The sequence below is a fragment of the Panthera leo genome, chromosome A3 (genome assembly GCF_018350215.1).
Source record: "Panthera leo isolate Ple1 chromosome A3, P.leo_Ple1_pat1.1, whole genome shotgun sequence".
NCBI classification, from domain to species: Eukaryota; Metazoa; Chordata; class Mammalia; order Carnivora; family Felidae; genus Panthera; species Panthera leo.
Window position 1 is genome coordinate 94456906 of NC_056681.1, and position 22349 is coordinate 94479254.

The following is a 22349-nucleotide window of genomic DNA, read 5'->3' on the forward strand; positions in this document are numbered from 1 at the left end:
AGTGTAATCACCATCTGTCACCAAGTAAGGTTATTAAAATATTATTGACTATACTCCCTATGCTCTACTTTTAATCTCCATGACTTATTTACTTTATAAATCTGTATCTCTTAATCCCTCTTATCTATTTCACCCATCCTCCCACCCACCTCCCCTTTGTCAGCCACCAGTTTGTTCTCTGTATTTAAGAGTCTGTTTTTTGTTTGTTTCTTTATTTTTCATTTCTTTGCTTTGTTTTTTTCTGTTTTTTTTTTTTTTTTAGGTTTTATATATATAAGTGAAATCACATGCAGTTTGTCTTTCTCTGACTGACTTATTTCACTTAGTATAATACTCACCAGGTCTATCCATGCTGTCACAGGGCAAGATTTCATTTTTTTTTTAAATTTTTTTTTAACGTTTATTTATTTTTGAGACAGAGAGACAGAGCATGAACGGGGGAGGAGCAGAGAGAGAGGGAGACACAGAATCTGATGCAGGCTCCAGGCTCTGAGCTGTCAGCACAGAGCCCGACGCGGGGCTTGAACTCACGGACTGTGAGATCATGACCTGAGCCGAAGTCGGCCGCTTAACCGACTGAGCCACCCAGGCACCCCAAGATTTCATTTTTTTAATGACTGATTAATATTACAGTGTGTGTGTATGCCACATATTCCTTCTCATTCATCCATTGATGGATACTTGGGTTGCCTCTATATCTTGACTGTTGGAAATAATGCTGCAATAAACATAGAGGTGCATATATCTTTCCAAGTGAATGTTTGTTTTCTTTGAGTAAACACCCAATAGTGGAATTACTGGATTATATGGTGTGTCTATTTTTGATTTTTTGAGGAACCTCTGTGCTATTTCCCATAGTGGCTGCACCAATGCCACTATGCATGAGGGTTCCTTTTTTTCCTCATCCTCACCAACACTTGTTATTATCTTTTTGATTCTAGCCATTCTGGGAGGTATAATGTGATATCTCATAGTTTTGATTCACATTTCCCTGGCGATTAGGGAGGTTGAGCACCTTTTCATGTGTCTGTTGGGCATCTACATGTCTTATTTGAAAAAAAAAAAAAGACTATTCAGGTCCTCTGCTCATTGTTAACCAGATTATTATTATTATTATTATTATTATTATTATTATTATTATTGGTAGTAGTAGTAGTAGTATTTTGGTGTTGAATTGTATATGTTCTTTATATATTTTGGATATTAACCCCTTATTGGATATATCATTTGCAAATATTTCCTCCCATTTTCACCTGGTTGCGTTTCATTTTGTTGATGGTTTCCTTTGCTGTGCAAAAGTTTTCATTTGGTATAGTCCCAGTAGTTTATTTTTGCTTTTATTTCCTTTGTCCAAGGAGACATATCTAGAAAAATAATGCTAAGGCCAATGTCAAAGAAATCACTGCCTTTGTTTTCTTCTAGAAGTTTTATGGTTTCAGGTCTCACATTTAGGTCTTTAATACATTTTGAGGTTTTTTTTTTTTTTTTTGCGTATGTTGTGAGAAAATTATCTGGTTTCATTCTTTTGCATGTAGCTGTTCAGTTTTCCAAGCATCACTTATTAAAGATGCTATCTTTGCCTCATTGTATATTCTTGTTTTCTTTACTGTAGATTAACTGACCATATAAAGATGGGTTTATTTCTGGACTCTCTATTCTGTTCCATTGATCTACTTGTATGTTTTGGGTCTAGAACCACACTGTTTTGATCACTTAAGCTTTGTAGTATATCTTGAATCTGGGATTGTGATACCTCCAGCTTTGTTCTTCTTTCTGAAGATTGCTTTGGCTATTCAAGGTCTTTTGTGGTTCCATACAAATTTTGTAAGTATTCTTTCTAGTTTTATGAAAAACGCTGTTGGTATATTGCTGGAGATTACATTGAATCTGTAGATTGCTTTGACTTAAGCTTTGAAATTATAATAATCTCAACTTAAACAAAATATTTTTCTTTCTAAACAGCATGTATTACTGTAAAGGGCATTATTTGGGATAGCAAAAGTCAAAGGAAAACTAAGGATGTGTTATTCTAATACTACAGAAAACTGCTAGCCTTCTCTAAAGTGAGAAATTGCAGGATCTGAGTGTTTCTTACCTTTTACCATTTTATCTCAAAATCTTGCTCTTGGTGTACCCATTTTAAGCAACAAAGTTTGTTGAGCCCATTTCATGTGCTAGACACTTATTTGGCAGGCATCAGGGTCATGCTGGCAAAAGCACATCTAAGGTTCTTCCTGAAAATCACATTCAAGAAAGGAAAAGAAAAAAAAAATACTGAACAGGTAATTATAATTGGTTATTTGAAGGAGAAATACAGAGTACTATAGATGCTTTTAACCAGGATCTTGATGAGGGTAAGGGAATGCTTTTCCAAGGAAGAAACCTTTAAGCTGAAACACCCAGATTAATATGAACCAGGGAAAGGGAGGAGGCATAAGTAATAGGAAAAGGGAACAGATAACAACATATGAGAATGATGCATGAGGTAAGGAAGAAGCTTCCATATGGAGGGGAAAATTTTTGAAATGGCAAATTTGTTCTTTTTCCCTTACATTTCTGTGGTCCCCCTTTGCCAATTTGCTACTACTTCTTTTTTATCTCCTTCTCCTTTATTTTTTCTTTCCATGTTAGCTCTTTTGCTTGTTTCTGAGGTCTTAGGCAGTGGCTAAGAACAGATGGCAGGGTCTAATAGTGCAAGGAAAGGTCTAGGTTCACCCTGACAGCCCCTGGGAATACCTTAATTGCAGAACTTATGCCCACTCTTAGCTCAGCTGTTTCCATCTTTGCCCTTCTTCACTTTGGGGAATTACTCATCGGCTCTGGGCCTCATTTTCTGTGTAGACTTTGGAGACTGTGTTTTGCTTGCATATTGTCTGTAGGTGGATTGTTTCAATGCAAGTTACATGCTTTCCCATTTAATCGCTTCCTGAGAACTTCCACTGGGAACTCCATCTTCAGTTTAACACCAACTCTTCTGTGTTTCATCAATCTCATCTCTTTGGTGTTTGGGGGAAGTGTTCATTATGTGCATGCCATAAACAATTTATTTTAGTGCAGCATTTGATCCAACACTGTAAGATCTTCCTTGGATGCTAATCACATACAGACTGACACAAATAACTGACTTGGCTTTTATTTTGTTTTTACTATGATTTTTGGCTCTTGCTTCATTTGGCTAGTTTGATTCAGGCACAAGCTCCAGTTAGTGTAAATTCATTTTAAGGATATTTGTACAACTACCCAGATAGGTTCTAGGGAGCAGAGGAAGAGTCCTAGCATAGTAAATACGTATAAAGACAACCATGTGCATTCACAGGATTCCAGAAAAGAGGAACAACCTGTCAATTCTAACAACAGACTGGAGTTCTTTAAAATAGAAATTCCATGATAGCAGGGATTTCATCGACTTTGTTCACTGCTGTGTCTTGCAATTATAGCAATATCCGTCATGTTGTAGTCATTTAATAAATATTTGTTGAATAAATGGATACACAACTAGCAATAGTAGAATTTAGAGACAATAATCTGTAACGAAATCAGTGTACAAACTACATAGGGTTTCTTCTCCTGAAGAGATGTATTATACGCTAGCATATATTATCTATTTATGTGTCTGTGAGTTCTGTGCCTTCCCAAGGATGGGTCTGGGTCAAAATACTTCTAGGAAGGTCTATTCTGGGGATCAGCTGAATATCAGGTTTACCTTCAGGGTGGTGCATTTGATGTCAATTCAAACTGTCTCCATCACTGGAAATGGAATTTTGTTTGACTTATTCTTTCAATTCCTTTGACTTATGTAATTGAAACTGTTGCAGAAATGACCAATGATGGACCAAATTGATAAGTGGCTTTTTCACATGAAATATATACTGCTGGGTTGGTTGATCCCATCCCCAAATGACTTTACTAAGGTGCTGGGTTTCTCCAAGCATGAACTGTGGTCTTCATGCCATTCTATCCACAGTTAAGGTGGCAGAGACCTTACCCCAGATCTCAGGTACTCAGTCATAGCAAACCAAGGCATTTCAGAGTTGAGGGAGGCCACCAACCCTAGCCCTGTTTCTTGATGCCTGGCGCTCACTCCGTAATCCAAGCTGTCACCTAGACACCATCATTATGCTGAGCATTTTGATTACTGCTTTATGGAGCTAATATAATGTCTTCCAAACTAATTACTCTGAAATCATGGAAAGAACTTGGGACTGAGAGATAGGAGTCCAGGATTCCAGTCCCAGAATTGTACCTCCTTGGGTAAGTCTTTTACCATTTCCGGTCTTCATTTTCCCTACTTGTTTAAGGATGTGGACAAGGTGGTCTCTAAGGTCTCTTCTGAAGGTGCTTACATCCTATGATTCTATCCTGGACCCTAGGAAGATCCACAGCAGGATACACTGCTCCACTGATATTGCTGGGAAAAATGTTTTTTATCCCATTGGTGATATTTAATTCGCTTTCTGTCCTGAGGCCCTTTCATTTTCTATAATTTACAGCTGAGTCTCCATGTGAGGCATTGTTTGTATATAATATATTTGGTTTTTTTCTACCATCTGCCAAACTGTCATACAAATCCTCAAGAATTAGCTGTCAGTGTCTTCCTTCCCTCTGTTAACATTTCTAGTATCAGTGAGGATTGGGGTGATGAACAGCAAAAGGGATGAGACAGAGGGAAGATACAATAAACATCAAAGTTAAGGTTTTAGGTGGTAATTGTGTTATAAACAGGTTTATATATAAACACTCTGCTGGTTTGATCTGATAAAGCTGAGGAGCCATACTAAGTGGATTCCAAAGTAATTATTTCTTCCTTCCATAGAGAGGGAAGAAATCACAGTTGACCTCAGAATCTAAGAAGAAAGTGTTTACAATGTCTTTGACACCATACTTCCTAATTTCTAATTACTCAAGCTCCAGCTGAGACAAAAGCCAAGGATGCATAATATCTAGACATCTGAAAGAAAAGAGGAAAGATTCCATGGTTGAGGGTTTGGAAGTATATCACCCTGGGAGACAATTATCCTTGGACATTTTTGCAGAAACATATGTGAGGCACAGCATAGGTGTGGCACATTTGCATTTTCTGCTGAGATTCTGGGTGCACTCACAGCAGAGCTATTCTGTGTTCTAGCGATGCTTAGTACCTTATTGGGCCAAGAAAGCCTTCAGAAAGCACTTGTTGAACTGAGAGGACTTGTGGACCAAGTGTCATCAGACCCCAGTTATGATCACCTTACTGACTTAAACTAGAATTTCGCACAACTCACTTCAGGTCCCTGGATTCTTCCTCAGCCAGAAATGTTGTACAGGATTTTCCCCACTTAGAAACTTTTAATTTGAAGTAATTTTAGACTTAAAGAAAATATGTTAGCTTTATAAGAGTTTGCAAGTGTCAGATGAGTTAAACATGAGAACATATTTTGAATTTAGGAAACATATTTAAGTTGCTACTGGCTCTTGTCCAATTATGACTGTGGGAATACCTTCATCAAGGTACTAATTTTGGAGCATTTTAGCTATATATATATATATATATATATATATATATATATACACACACACACACACACACACATATATACATATATTTATAGTTATAGTTATAAATGTATATATATTTAAGTATACATATGTGTGTATGTGTATATATATAAATATATATATATTTCCCCCTTAGTAGAAAATAAGAACTGTGTCTTATTTATTTTTTTTATCTCTATTGCTTTCAGTACCTATCAGACCTTAGAAAAGATGAGTAGGAAGTGCTCTAGGCAGCACTCTCGAAATACAACCCAAGACTAACCAATGTCATTGGTTCCTATCAATAGCGCCATTGAATATTATCTTTTTGTGGCAAAGGGACTTTGCAGTTGTGGTTAAATTCAAACTCTTAAAATGGAGAGATTACCCTGGATTATCTAGGGGGGATGAAATGTAATCACAAATGCCCTTATGAGAAAAAGGCAGGGAGAGACTTAAACACAGAAGGCAATACAAAAGAATCAGAGATAATTTGAAAATGCTCTGGGCATTTAGGCTCTTTCCATAATTTGGCTATTGTTGAAAGTGCTGCTATAAACATTGGGGTACAAGTGCCCCTATGCATCAGCACTCCTGTACCCCTTGGGTAAATTCCTAGCAGTGCTATTGCTGGGTCATAGGGTAGATGTATTTTTAATTTTTGAGGAACTTCCACACTGTTTTCCAGAGTGGCTGCACCAGTTTGCATTCCCACCAACAGTGCAGGAGGGTTCCCGTTTCTCCACATCCTCTCCCACATCTATAGTCTCCTGATTAGAAGAGCCTAAATGTCCATCAACTGATGAATGGATAAAGAAATTGTGGTTTGTGTACACAATGGAATACTACTTGGCAATGAGAAAGAATGAAATATGGCCTTTTGTAGCAACATGGATAGAACTGGAGAGTGTTATGCTAAGTGAAATAAGTCATACAGAGAAAGACAGATACCATATGTTTTCACTCTTATGTGGTTCCTGAGAAACTTAACAGAAGACCATGGGGGAGGGGAAGGAAAAAGAAATAGACAGGGAGGGAGCCAAACCATAAGAGACTCTTTAAAACTGAGAATAAACTGAGGGTTGATGGGGGGTGGGAGGGAGGGGAAGGTGGGTAATGGGCATTGAGGAGGGCACCTGTTGGGATGAGCACTGAGTGTTGTATGGAAACCAATTTGACAATACATTTCATATTAAAAAAAATAATAAAAAAATAAAAATTCTAAGATTTTAAGCAATAAAAATATGGCTAAATATAAAAAAAATAGAAGATGCTATGGGGCTGGCTTTGAAGGTAAAGGAGGAGGTGCTGAGCTCAGGAATGCATTAAATGCAGGTCTAGAGGTTAGAAAAGGCAAGGAAAGAAATTCTCCCCAACAGTCTCCTGACAGCACCTTGACTTTAAATCAGTGACACTTATTTCAGGCTTCTGGCCTCTAGAAGTATAAGAGAATAAGTGTTTGTTGTTTCAAGCCACTGAAGTTGTGTTAATTTGTTACAGCAGCAATAGGAAACGAATGCAGGGCAGGTGCCATGTGTGGGTCAGGAGCCTGTATTTATTACTAATCAGTTTGACCTTGGAATATTACTTAATCTCTCTGACACTTGCTTTTCTCATTTGTAAATTCTGGGTTTACTTAATAGGGTTTTTTAGGTTTTTGAGACATTACAAAATGATATCTTGTCCAGTGCTGTCCATTAGCAATATAATGCAAGACACATATGTGGATCATTTAAAATTTATGTATTATGCAAGAATGCAAAATTTCTTAATCATCACTATATTAATTACTAAGAAATTTTGCATTCTTTTTCTCATGCCTCTTAGAAATCTAGTGTCTTTTATACTTACGACACATTTTCATTGGTACCAGCTGCCTTTCACATGTTCAGTAGTCACAGGTGCTGGGTAGTGATTCTGACTCAGGATCAGTGCCTAGTAAGTAAATAGTTATTGTTATCTACAAACTTGGGATAACAGCATTGACTTTACAGGCATGTTCTGAGCACTACATGAGAGCATGCACAGAAAGGACCTGACAAGATGACTTAAAAAAAAAATGTTTATTTATTTATTTCATTGGGAGAGAGCCCAAGTGGGGGAGGGACAGAGAAAGAGCGAGACAGAATCACAAGCAGGCTCCAAACCTGTGAGCACAGAGCCCAAAGTGGGGCTTGATCTCACAAACTGTGAGATCATGACCTGAGCCCAAATCAAGAGTTGGATGTGTAACCAAGTGAGCCACCCACATGCCCCCAAAATAATTTTAGTACATGCTCAGTAAACAGTAGTTATCATTATGGAAAGTGTGAATTCCTACCCTATGTCTGAAACATAGAAGAGTCAAAACTCCAGCTTCACATTGTGTCACACCTGGAGCCCAATGTCTGTTGACAGCAGTGATGTTATCCTGTCTGGTCAATTACTGGGCATCTCCCATACCATCTGCATCTCCTGACAGGCTTTTCCAGTCTCCAACCTCCAGACTTCACTAGCCTGGACCTTTGCAGTCTTATCTAATTCCAGGTGTGATTCAGCCCTGGGCTTCTTTTCATCCCTCATGACCCCCCCACAGTGATAGCTAATGATGTATAGATTCTAGAAGTTGGGTTCCAATGACTGCTTTGTAGGAATAGAGCAAGAATGTGTTTATGTGAAGGAGACACTTAATCCCAAGGCTTTTCCTTTTCTTCCCCTCTTAAATTATTTCCAACGATTTCGACACCTTGCTGTCTACAGTTTCTTAACCGGTTCTCCAACAGAGAGTCCCCTTGACGTGCCTTGGGCTGGAACTTCTGTAGACAACACAGGGAACTAATTAGGCCTCTGCTCTAATGTGGCTCTGTTAATTTCCTAGACTCTGGAGTCAGACAGACCTAATTTGAAGTCCCATCTCTTCCACTAACTAGCTATGAGTCATTGGAAAGTTACCTAATCTTTTCAAGATTTAGTTTCTATGTCTTTAAAATGGGAATAATAATATTACTTAGGGAACTAAATAGAAACAATGACTGTAAAATGCCTGCCACATATTTAGTTTATGCCTAATAAACCTTAGCTATAATTGCAAGGTTGTTTTTTTTTTTTTTTTTAATGAACAAATCTGATTTTTGATTTCTCTATTTTTAAGGTTAGGATAAAGTTTCTACCACTGTTATTTACCCAACACACTAAGAATCCAACAGTGTTTGGGGCACCTGGGTGGCTCAGTCGGTTGAGCGGCCGACTTCGGCTCAGGTCATGATCTCCAGCTCAAAGGCTTGTGAGTTTGAGCCCCACGTCGGTCTCTGTGCTGACAGCTCAGAGCCTGGAGCCTGCTTTGGATTCTGTGTCTCCCTCTCTCTCTGCCCTCCCCTGCTCACGTTCTGTCTCTGTCTCTCTCTCAAAAAATAAAATAAACATTAAACAAAAAAAGAATTAAAAGAATCCAACAGTGTTTGAAATTTTTGTCCATAGGGCTAATTTTAGTTCTTGGGCCAAAAATTTAGAGCAAGATTTCATTGGAACCAAGGAAGTTGTCATATCACGTGGACATTAATCAAATCATCTAATTTCATGACTCAATACTATAACTCAAATCTGCAGGAAGATTACCAGCTTTCCCTGGGTATTCCTTTAAAGCTTCCAAAATGAAATAGGAACTCTTGACTGAGGCTTCTTCCTCCGTGTCATCCTCAGTCTTCAGCAGTCCTTGACCCTTTCCCAAATCCTTCTTCTGGGCACACTATGCTTTGACCTTGCAGAGCAAACCACTAAAACCTAGTTGGGTGAGTTGGCCCACCAGCTTGTAGAAGACCTTAGAGTTCCACAGTCTCTATGTTCCTGTGGCACAGGACTTTATCTTCATTTTATTATGCCATACAGAGCACCAGGTCTTCCTCTTTCATAGTTTCCGAATGCTTTTCCACTTAGATCTTTAGTGCCTTTCTCTAGGACTGGGAGCTCACCTTCAGCTTCTGTTGGTCTGTGTCCCTGACACCCCACTAATTTTTGTCATCCCTTTTCTTTTAGGGTTAGGGCTTTGTTCCCATCCCTGGTCTTTTGTTTGGAAATTAACATTTATGGATTATGGGAACTGCCACTGGCTGGCACCTAAGTATTTCATATCAGCTGCATCTGCCACTTCTGGGCTCTCTTTTACCAGGTTAATGATTAAATTCCTCCTGAGCAGGCTGCAACCTACTGACAGAACTAGTATCAGCCCTTGTGGCTAGAAAAGCTGCCTACTACTGCCAGAAACTACCCATCATTGTCTCTTTTACCCTCTATATTGGCACTCTATAATGAAGATTAAATATGTCTCAGCCCTGAGGCCATCTAAGTCAGTTTAGTAGGGAATGATTTGCTGCTTATAGCCTATTTAGGTTCTCCTATTTTCTGGTAGAGGAAACCCTCTTCCTCTAGGACCTGTCTCCATACTGGGCTCCAGTACATTCTCCGTTGTGAAGACCTGGACCACCTATTGGTCTCGGTCCCTGATATCTTTGATATCCTGCTGTCCTGATACACATACCTGGGAAGACACCTGGTCCCCTGTAGACTCATAAACATCCTGCCCCAAGTCTGTCATTACTGAGATTTATTCACAAAGGGCTTTAACATCAGAGGTGCCAGGATCAAAAAGAAATATGGATATTTTAAGCTTCATTTATGCAAAGAGACTTGGACTTAAGAGTTAGGAGGTCTGACTTCTAGTCTTCCTTTGAGCTGTGCATGCATTTCTCTGGGTCTGTGTTAGACTGGTCACATCCTAAAGCCCTGGTGAGGGGTTGCTTGGATATCTGGTTGATATCTGGTTTATGAATTCCACTCTACTTCCAGGCCTGCAGGCTCACATTTTAACAATCTTTAGGCAGAATTCACCTCACTGTCATGTTTTATTTGGCAAGCACAGTGTTTTGTTTTGAATTAATTTCAGATGTCTAACATCTGTTTTACAATGCCAAAAACCGATTCTGCGACACCAACTGAGTGTCTTATAATTTAACTTGATTCTGACGCTAGCTACCTGGAGGCACCATCTGATTCCACAGGTGAAGAGTTCATTACTGCCCCCACCTCACCCTTGCGGAGGCTGATCATAAGTCCAGGTTGTTATCTGTGTTTCTGATCAATCGACTACAAATAGGAGGTTCCCATAACTCCCTCCTCAGGGTTAATTAGAGTGGGTCACAGAACTCAGGAAAACATTTACTTACCACATTACTGGTTTATTATAAAAGGTTTTAACAGGAACAGCCAGATGGAAGAGATACATAGGGGCAGATGTGTGGGAATGGGTGAGGAACTTCTGTGCCCTCTCCAGGAGCACCACAATCCCAGCACCTCCACCTGTTCACCCCCTCAGCAGCTCTCTGAACCCTGTCATTTTCAGTTTTATGGAGGCATCATTACATGGGCATGGTTCATTATATCATTGGCCACTGGTGATTGGAAATCTCCAGCCTCCCTTTCCTCCCTGGGGTCAGGGAGCAGGGCTGGAAGTTACACTCTCCAATCCTGGTTGGTTTCCCTGACAACCAACCTCTATCCAGAGGGTCTTTCCAAAAGTCACCTCATTAGCATAAATTCATAGGTAATTAAAAGGGGCTTATTATGAAGAAAAAAAGGCCCCTTATACCTTTAGGTTCTTATCACTTAGGAAATCCTAAGGGTTTTAGGAGTTCTGTGCTAGAAATGACAAAGATTAAATATCTATTTCTTATTGAAAATCACAATATCACAGGATGACTCTGCCAAGCCTGCCTTTTCACATCCCCACAATCCCAACCATCCCATTTTGTCTTCTGTCTGGCCCAATTCACACACACTTGGCCCTGGAGGCATTTGAATTTTTGGCTTCAGGTGCAACCTGTAGAGATATTGACCCTCAAGATTATGAAAAGAAAACAACCACCTCAGGCCCATTTTACTAATGGAAGTGGGTTTATAGGGGGTGGATTATTTACTCTGACATCAAAGTGGTATGTCTAGGTAGCAATGGTTAAAATCAGACTATTCGTACAACCTCTGTTTACTGCCATGTTTTGTATTACCACAAACCAACAGCTTAGCTCAGTTCTGTTCTTTCACAGAGCCACCCAGGCCCTGGATGCCAATTTCTGGGATGTGGTCATCAAGAGAAGTGTTGAGATTTTACATAACTGCATTGTACCTGCAGCTCTGAGTCAGGCTAAATCCAGTTGCAGTTTACCCCAATTACTGACTTATGATTCAGAAAACCTGCTGTTTCTGCTGCAGGACCTTCCTGCCTCCCTGGGAGCAGGCAAGTACATCGTAGATCAGGGAGAGCATGGGGTGGGGGCAGTGTTCAGAGGGCTATTAGGGAAGGAAACCTCTAAGATAGCCCCACAGATCCCAACCTCCTGATATTGACACCCATGTGCTATCCTTTCCCTTTAAATATGGGCTGGGTTTAGTACCTCCTAACAAATTGTGTACAGCAGAAGTGATAATCACCTTGGAGACTAGATTATAAAAAAAAAACCTTAGGGTCCTCTATTACTCTCTCTTAAATTTCTCGCTGTGGAGGAAGCCAGCTACCATGTTATGATCAACCTTATGCGGTAGCCCACCTGGGAAAGAACTGATGAAAATCTGAGGTCTCAACAGTCCTGCCAACAGCTATGTGAGTCATCTTGGAAGTGGTTCACTTCCCAGGTAGGTCTTGAGGTGACCACAGCCCTGGCCAACCTTGATTGTAGCAGAGAGAAAGGGGGAGCAATTTTAGGAAAATGCATATTATAATGCCATTCCTTAGTGCCATTATCTTGGAAGCACATTCTCATTTGGTTACTCTAGAGGCACAAATTCTAGGACTGTGATTTCAGGGCAATTTACTTTTTTTTCTTTTTCTTAATGTTTATTTTGAGACAGAGAGAGCAGAGGGGAACAGAGAGAGGGAAACAGAGAATTCCAAGCAGGCTCTGCAACTGCCAGTGCAGAGCCCGATGTGGGGCTCAAACCCACGAACTGTTAGATCATGACCTGAGCTGAAACCAAGAGTCAGATGCTTCACCGACTGAACCACCCAGGTATCCCTTGGGGCAATTTGTTTAACGTATCTGTCTCAGTTTCTCAATCCACAAACTAAGCTGGGGTCAGTTAGATGTTTCATAAGGTTCCTCATATGGCTGACTTATTCTCTACTTGAGCATATCCGGAAAAATAAAAAAGTCAAAGATGCAGTGTGCTCCTGGGTTTGACCTGGTCAGAAGTCGAGAGTAAATCTGTTTGCAGTGTGGGAATATTTACTGAAGCTAATGAGAAATGAGCTCTGAATACATTGAGGAAAACTCAAGATTTTTATGTATTTATGCAAATTCTCCTAATTAGCATGGGCAAACAAGAAATAGATGTCCAGGGAAAGGCTGATGTTTGTTTTCTCTTGCTAGTGCATGTTAATGATCAAAATAAGATTTGCAAATCGGCCTGTATCTATATTCCAAGGTTAATATTGTAATTTGGTGAGCTTTCAAACAACTTGACTTGTATAACTGTGCTGGCATGGTGCCAGGAACCTGGAATCAGCTCACCAATGTCTAGTGATTTTATACCTGATGGTGGACATTGGTTAGCAGGGAGGCTCATTCTGATGGAGAGGAAGAGAGGGACAGCAGAGAAGGAACTACCACCTTTCTCTTATGCTGCATATTTTAATTTTGTTTACTTTCATTTGTCCAAACTCTCTTAAGGCAGAGGTGATATCTGCATTTCTTAGTAAATTTCATATATAGAGATAACACGTCTGATCATCTTGCTACTTGTTTTTCTTAGAAGAAAAGAAGACTGTGTGTATTCATCATATAGTTCATGATTGGGATTGACAGAGTTTGTTAGCTGTTATCAATGCTCAGTTGGGCTGTCTATGGAAGAACGAGCACATTTGTAGTTTGTGGTTTCTAGGACCAAGATGTAAAAGTTTTAGAGAAGAGCTCTTAGTTTAACTTGAAGAGGAAGTTTCTATATTAAAATTTATTGAGTTGGCCTGGATTGGAACAGTCTACTCCAGACTTCAGTAAACAAGATCAGTCAGTTGTTCAATGACTGTTTTTATAACTGCCAAAGAAAAACATCTCAAGGTTGATTTGAGGACCATTAAGGCACCTTCCACACCAGAGACTGTGTGATCCTGTTACTCTTTGTAGGGCAGAAAGTGAGCTGCTCTTAGACTAATTCTATTACATGTATGTTAGTGCTCTAGAGGAAGGACTAGCCACAGCACAAATATCTGCAGCAAAAAGACCAGTGAGTACATCCAAATTTATATAACTCTAATGACAAAGTTATTTATCCAAATTAAGATATCCTGCCTTTGTTAATGTGACTAGTGCCCATAAATGGGGAGAAAAAATCTTTGAAGTTTCACCATTACTAGAAAGAGTTACCAGCCTAGAAGGAAAGCATATAGGGTAGGGGCAAGGACCAGTGACTCCAAAACAGTAGTCCATGGTTTGGCTGAAGCAGAATTCCCTTCCTTACCAGGACCTAAGAGGAGGACATTCATATGATAAATAAACTTCTGAAGAGATTTCATGTATAATCAGTTTTAGGAACTTCTGTATTAGATGGCATCAAATTTCCCTAAAATGTGAAAAAGTCCTAATAATTTCACATAGAAACAGACATTTATATTACATACAGGTTGTATTTCACTACAGGATCCAGTTTAATATGCAATTTCCTGTAGTCAATGCATTAGATTCAGCTAAGCATTATTCCTAATAAAGATGACTTTTATTCAGGGCTTCACTAATTCTTTCCAACCACAGATACTTGCTATATTTGAGAACTGAGTGCATTCTCAGAGATTCCAAATCAGAGCTCCCAATTCTAAATTTACTAAGTAGAAGTTCATTATAGATAATACATTATTGGTACATCTGTGATGATAGAAATAAGGCATCAGCTGTCCCTTTGTCTCTCAAGTAATGAACAGGAGTGAAACACATAAGGAAACGTCAGCAGTGAAGAGTTATGATCGAAACATATAAATACTAGGGTATGGCACAAAGATAGAGTGAGATTACAATTGAGGTGGTGGTCAGGAAATAAAGACAGCTAGGTATTGAAAAGAACAGGAGTTTAGCAAAAGAAGAGAGATAGGAAGGCTAATCCTGTAAGAGGGAAGTTCCAGGAAGAGGTTAGAACAGCTTGGCACAATCTGGAATAGTCTAACTACTGTGAACATCTTATGTGTGAGTATATTTAAATTTTCCTCTGTTGCTTAAAATCAGACATACATAAATATCATGGGATTCTGACAGTTGATAATGTTCACATAATTGAATGAGGATTGTTACTTAGCTTCATTCTACACTCTACTGAGTTTGGGTCCTAATACTGCTTAAAGTCAAGAGCAAATTAATTTTCCAGACAAGCCTATTGTATTGGCTGAGAAGGAAGGCTGTGGAGACAAACTGATTATCCCAAAACTCTTTTACCTTAAATTTTTTCTACCCGAGTACTATAAATTGTAAAATGGAGATACTACTTAGCTATCTCACAGGGTTATTATGAAGATTAAATAAGTAAATACATGGCAAGTGCCTAGACCAGCAACTGTCACATTAGCACTTGGTACTATAAGTTGGTATTGTGAAGAGAAGACAAATGAGGCTGGTGATAAAGGTGAGGTACTGTGACAGATATCTTTAAGCTGCAGGATCCTCAGGGAAGGAGATGCATACCATCAATTATGTGAGCCTCTTTCCAACCATCTCACTTTCCCACTATTACAAATATGGACATTTCTCTGTCTTTACTGAAAAGCCATTAACTAGTTTTAAGTAAATGTATATATAACTCAGTAGCTCCTCTAAGTCAAGAGTTTGTATCCCCAGTGCCTGACTCATAGCAGATTATCACTAAAGACTGGAATGAATGAATGAATGAATGATGAATGAATGAATGAATATGCAGATTATTACCAGCATCAGAGAAAAAAATTATGAATCACTGTTTAATTCCCCATGAGTACAATACTTTGATGTACATGTTAGGACACATTTGATCTGAAAGTAATATTGAAACAAGTTATTATGGATCCCATCCAATATTTGCTCAAGAAAATGTCTCTGTCAGAGCTCCCATGTAGAGTAGCTGAGCTGACACTACTATATAGTATCCTAGAAAGAGCACATACCCAGAGTCAGCCACTTGGATCCTGGAAATGCTTTTCTCACAGCCCAGCTCTCCAACCTTGAACAAGAAGTCACCCTCTGTAAAGCCCAGTTTCCTCATTTGTAAAGTTAGGATGGTAATAATAATGCTAAATTAGAATAAAAACCACTTGAAGATTAAATGAGATATAATGCTTACACATAATGGTTGGCACAGTGTGTACTATTAATTGATATAGTATTTCTTGTAATTATCCTATCATTTTTAGTATACCATTCATATGAAAAGCACAGCTGTGCTGACAGCTCAGAGCCTGGAGCCTGCTTTGGATTCTGTGTCTCACTCTCTCTCTCTGCTGCTCCCCTCCCCCCCACTCATGCTCTGTCTCTTTCTCTCAAAAATAAATAAACATTAAAAAAGCTTTTTTAAAAATTAAAAAATAAGCACTTGTAAAGTAGGGGACATTTTAAATACTGTCTAGGTAGTTGATTACATAAGAAATTATTTTTCACTTATTTAGGTATAGTGATGATACTGTATTTGTATATTTATAGGAAAACCCTTATTTGCTACAGGTATAAGCTGAGATATTTATTGATGGAATAATTTTGATATACTTCAAAATATCTGAGTTGATGGGGAAAGGGAACAAAAATGACACAGTACTCTCTACAAATTAAGTATTGATTATTTTAGCAACTCATACATAGGTATTCACTTTACTACCCTCTTATGTATATGTTTTAAAAGTTCCATAATATAAGTTTAAAAATAATCAACATGGCACATACATATATGAACATAAAAATAGCATGCTGAAGTTTCTGGTTCCTAATCAGTCCAATGCATCTAGGCTTTACTTTGTTATGTTTGTTCTGTGCCAAACACTGTACTCAATACTAGGAGACACAGAACTCCAATGGTAAATACTTCAAGGAGAGCCCACAGTGTGTTTGCTTGCTTGTTTGCTTGTTGGTTTGTTTGGAAAAAGTAGGGGCACACAAATAATGTTTGAAAACACTTTGCATCATGATTGCCATTAGTGCCTTCATAGAGGTACAAATGACAAGCAATGGCAGAGCACCTTCATGGGGAAGGTGAAATTTAAATAGGGTACTGAAAAATAGGTAGGGTTTCAACAGTAGTTGTAGAAACAATACCACTCCAAGAATACATTGAAGACAGCCTGTATCAAAAGGTAAAAAGAGATTCAAAAAGATGAAAAGCACAAGTGAGAAGAAGAGGAATATGAAGTGATTCAATTATTCTGAACTGTCATGGGGAGGATCTTGTTTGATGCCTTTATCCGTTCTCTGGGGCTACTATAACAAAGTATCACAACTGGTTTGTTTAAAATAACAAACATTTATTTGATCACAGATCTGGAGGCTAAATATCCAAAATCAAGTGTTGGTGGAGCCATGCTCCCTCTTAAACCTGTAGTGAAATCTCTCTTTGCCTCTTCATAGCTTCTGGTGGTTTCCTAGCAATCTGCCATTCCTTGGCTTGCAGCTGCATGACGCCAGCCTCTGCCTTCATCATCACATGGCTTTCACTGTGTGTCCCAGTCTTCACCATGGCTGTCTTCTTATAAGGACACCAGTCATACTGGATTAGGGGCCCACCCTACTCTAGTACAACCCTCATTGTAACTTAACTAATTACATCTGCAATGACAGTATTTCCAAATAAGATCACATTCTGAGGAACTGGAGTTAGGACTTCAATGTATCTTTTTTTTGGCCAGGGAGGGGGAGAGGTAGATAATTCAACCCATAATAATGCCAAATCAGCGATCTTTTCAAAGGAAGAGGGTATACTATAGAACTGGCCTCGTGAAACAACTGAACTCTTTGGGTTCTAGTCTTGGTTTGTTCATTTCTTATCCATGTGACTTTGGGCAATTCCCCTCAAGTTCTCTGAACCTATGGAACAGAACTACCTGTTTTATACAAATGACAGTTCTTGGAGGGTAAAATGAAATGATGATGGGAAAGCACTTTAAGAATCTCAGAGCCCCGGACCTGAATTTTGTAAAGTGCCGTTATTACTGATCCTTCTATCCAAATGGCATTCACTGGCTCTATACAGATAAGACTGGAAATCCCAATGATTGGGACCATTTTCTATGTGTGAAAGCTTTGTCTCTAGAACACACTTGATAAAATCTTAAAATGATGTCTCGAAGAGAAAGAATAGATTGCTCGGTGGAGGGTGTTATACAGTGGCAGTCCAGGAGGCTTAAAGAAAAATGTAGGACTAAGCACACTGCTGTTGAAAACAGGCCTATGTTTCTTCTCCAAGTCCTTCAGTTTCCATAGAGGAGGGACTTGTGCACCTCTGCCCACAAGGTGGAGGACTCAGGCGGTTCCTCTCATGCCCAGCCCAATTCCAACACACAAAAAGACTAATTAGTCTGATTGGTTAGAATTTCAGATGGTCAGTAGGTTTCAGTTTTCCCAGGAAGTGACAAGAAAACTTAGGCTGTATTTTGATCTTTTGTTCTCTCTATCCTGCCAGTTAGAGGTGTAAAACGGCAGGCCTGTGACCCTAATAGCTTGCTGGGCACCTCAGGGTTCCCCAGACAACTCAACTATCAAATAGATAATTCTTAAGTTTGAGAGATGAGGAAGAATGACCAGATCCCTACTTCTAGAAAGTCAGCTACACGAGGGAGCCCTGTGTTTTGTCAGTTATTAGCACTTGCTGGGCCAGTATATAAAGCTAATGTGTTGACCCCCATTGGGCATATGCTCTTTGTGCTTATTGTCTCTATTGTTTAGATTCCTGTGGAGAGCAGAAGTAACCATTAGCCTACTTCCCTTCCCCAGCTCCTCCTAGTTTACGCCTACCTCCTCAATATCCAAATAATAGACTGAGCTGAGCTATAGAAAAAAAGCTCAAGATTACAGTGCTCAAGTCAACTGGGGCAAATCCCATCTCAACAATGAGGCAGTAGAAAGAATGAGTTCTGGGGTGGCCAGGAAAAGGGCCTGAGGTGAGTCAGCTCTGGTGTGGCAGGATCATGTTTACCTTAAAGAAGCAAAAATCCCACTAGCCAGTAATTTTCAAGGCGCACACAGCTGGAGATCCTTTTATGCCCAGGGGCCTGGAGGAGATGGAGTGTGAGACAAGAATGAGTTGGGGCCCAGGGCATGAGGTGGAGAATGCAGAGCATGGGGACAAGGCTGTGAGGAGGTCCTGCAGATTGTCTGCCTGCAGCATCTCCCATCCTACTCATTGTCAGGATGACATAGTGAGGACAGCTGCAGTCAGCCCTGTGGTGAATGACTGGGAAGCAACATGGGGAATGCATGAAAGCATCAAAATACTCTGGGAACAGGTGGGACCCTTTAAACAAGAGATGGTCTGGGCCCTAACCTATGCAGGTAGGCTCCAGAGTTGTGATACAGAGCCTTTATTTGGTTAGATTTGAGACAAGAAATGATCAAATTAGGTTTAGAACTATTTTGCAAAATGAGAAAGTAACGACAGGAAGAGATGACACCTAGAAATTTATTTGCTGGTATTCCTGGTAGATTTTCCCACATAGTAATTTCTCCCTTATTAATTTAAAGTTCCCAAAAATAAACCAGAAAACTAGACAAGCCATTCACCAGTGCCCCTCTTCTCCTTGAAGCTGGCCTGTTGGTCATGGGTGTTGCATGGAAGGTCTTCTGAGTGCAACTGTTGCTGAATCTGACAGCTGAGGAAGGCATCACCCACCTTCATTCATGCCTCTCAGCTCAAGGAAATGTTCTCCCACAGGCTTCCTCCCACACAGAGGCCCCTCCTTGCTTTTTGTCTCTACAGTATAAAGCAAATCTGTCAGTTGTCTGAGCAGGACCATACACATGAGCCATTTGTAAAAGGAGTGGGCACTGTCTTCAGGCAAAGCAAATTCTTCTGTCTCTACTGAATATCAGCCTAAAATTACCTCAGAAGTATCTGAGGAAATCTAGGTTTTCTCTCTGCCTTTGGTTACTTTTTTTCTTTTTTCTTAGTCACTTGAGCCTATTGAGCTGAGAGAATTTGATAAATAGAAATAAGGGCCAGAACTATGATAAGGTATTTTAAAGTTATTTACGATGATCCAAGAGTGTCAGGAAAATGTAGGAACTTCACAACATTGCATTTTTTGCCTCTGTACAAGCCCAGAAAGTTTGTCTCCAAGGTCTCACATTCTAATGTCTAATGCAAAGGAATTTCTAGTGTCCTGAGTGGTTAAAGACAAAAATGATGAGTTCACTTTCATCACAGATCACATTGGTAAGCAATATTGGCCAGAAACTAACCTAAAGCCCAGTCATAGGCTGAAGCTGAACTCTAATCCCAGTCCCTATCATGGTTACAACTAAGCCTTCATGCCTACTCAAACTGGACCTTTAGCCAAGTTCCAGAGAGAAAGAGAGAGAGAGAGAGAGAGAGAGAGAGAGAGAGAGAGAGAGAGGACATTCAAATTACTTTACATATGTCTAATTTATTCTTCACCACATTTCCCTGTAATACCTATGAAAACATGGCAAAAGAGTAGTGGTAACAATGATAATGCTAATATGTGAAAAAAAAAAAAAGTTGCTCTAGCCACATGTTGACAGTAGAATTGAGAAAAGTGAGCAGTGAGTTAAATATCTAGACTTCTCAACATAGACAGGAAAGAACCTCAATCCAGTCTACTATGTATTCTGATATCAGAGGCTCAGGAGGTGCTACCCATCAGTAAGTTCTCTGCCAACTCATTACCCTGGTACAGAAGTTGTACTTCAGGGCATTCAGGGCTTTCTGTTCCTCATCTATACTCCCAATCCCACTTGTTTTTCATCTGCTTGGAAAACAAGCTCTCAGAAACACAATAGCGATAAAGGCAGGAGAATGACATACATTGCACTATAAGATGTAAGGTTATGGGGCACCTGGGTGGCTCAGTAGGTTGAGTGTCCAACTTTGGCTCAGGTCATGATCTTGCAGTTCATGAGTTCTAGCCCTGTGATGGGCTCTCTGCTGACAGCTCAGAGCAGGGAGCCTGCTTCAGATTCTGTGTCTTCCTCTCTCCCTGCTCTTCCCCACCTCTCTCTCTTTTTCTCTCAAAAATAAACATTAAAAAAATAAAAGTTTAAAAAAAAGATGTAAGGTTACCCATAGGTAAAGTGGAGACCCTGGGACATGCATCACATATTAGGAGGCAAGTTTTGTAATAGCTAGAGTGGTAACCATGGAGTATGTATCAAATTTTAAGATGCAAAGTTACTCAATTGCTATGACAAGGTACCACAAACTGGATGGCCTAAATGACACATTTATTTTCCCACATTTCTGAGGCTGGAGGTCCAAGATCACAGTGCCTGCAAAGGCCTCTGGTAGGTCCTTTCTCCTCAGCTTGTAAATAATGTTTTCCCATTGTGTCTTCACATTGCTTCTTCTCTGTGCACATACTTGGAAAAAGAAAGTTTTGGTGTTTTTGTTCCTTTTCTTATAAGGACACCAATCTTATTGGATCAGGACACCACTCTTTTGACCTCATTTAACCTTAATTACCTCTTTAAAGACCCAATTTCCAAATATAGTCACAGGGTGTGTTAAGGGTTCAATTTATTTATTTATTTATTTATTTATTTATTTATTAAATGCTTCAACCTATTAATTTGGGAAATGTGCATACACAACTCAATCCCTGATCCTCTGCCTTCTGGCCTTGCAAAACTCATGTGCTTCTCACAAGCCAAATCATTCACTCTTTCCCAATAACTCCAAAAGTCGTAACTCATTCCAGCATCAATCCCAAGCCCAAATCAGGTAGAGGTGAACTTGAGGTATGATTCATCCTGAGGCAAAACTCCTGTCCAGTTGTGAACTTGTAAAACCAAGCAAGTTAACATGCTTCGGAAACACAATTGTAGGACAGGCATAAGATAGACATTTCCATTCCAAAAGGGAGAAATCAGAAAGAGAAAATCCTAAGCAGATCCAAACCTAGCAAGGCAAATTCTATACTATCTTAAGGCTTGAGAATGACCCTATTTGGCTCAATGCTCTGCCCTTGGGCTTCACTGAGAAGGCAGCATCACCCTCGGCCCTAGGTAGAAGGCCCTGCCCCAAGGTTTTGTAGGAAAGCCTTGTCTCTGGGGCACTGGGTGGCATCCTCTGATAGCCAATCAAGGAAATGACCCCACCCTCTGAACCCAAGCCTTGCTCCCAGGGTCTGTGGTAGGAATGGCAGTCCCGATGACCTCTGAGTCACCTTCTGGGTCATTCTCTTTTCCTGAAGGATAACACATGTTCAAAACCAGATATTTCTATTGTCCCAACGTGTAGAATCTGAGACGTCTGATAGCCTTCCTTCATTCCATCCCTTTTCTCTGTTCCCTTTAGTCTCAGTTGGTAGAGTTTCTGCTGGTATAATTCTCTCTGTATTACTGACTTCAGCTGAGTTAACCCATTAACTATGAGGATAATCTCTTTATGGAGTAATTGTTCTGCCACACCAGTGTTTTCAACCTGACACACGTTCCCTTTTTTTTTTTTTTTTTTTTTGTAATATGGATAGGCTAAGTATTTTCCAGACCTTCAAGTTCTGGTTTCTTTTTGCTTAACAATTCATTCATATTTTCTTGTATTTTTTTTTATAAGCTGTAAGGAGAAACCAGACCATACCTTTGATGCTACTTAGAAATCTCCTCTGCTAATATTTAAGGTCATCACTCCTAAGTTCTACT

General features: G+C 39.6%; 1 protein-coding gene across 5 annotated transcripts in view; it reads left to right on the plus strand.

Annotated features, from left to right (window-relative positions):
* Window positions 1-22349, plus strand: part of LOC122215074 (lithostathine-like) — a 419576-nt gene that overhangs the window by 318719 nt on the left and 78508 nt on the right. The window lies entirely within an intron of this gene.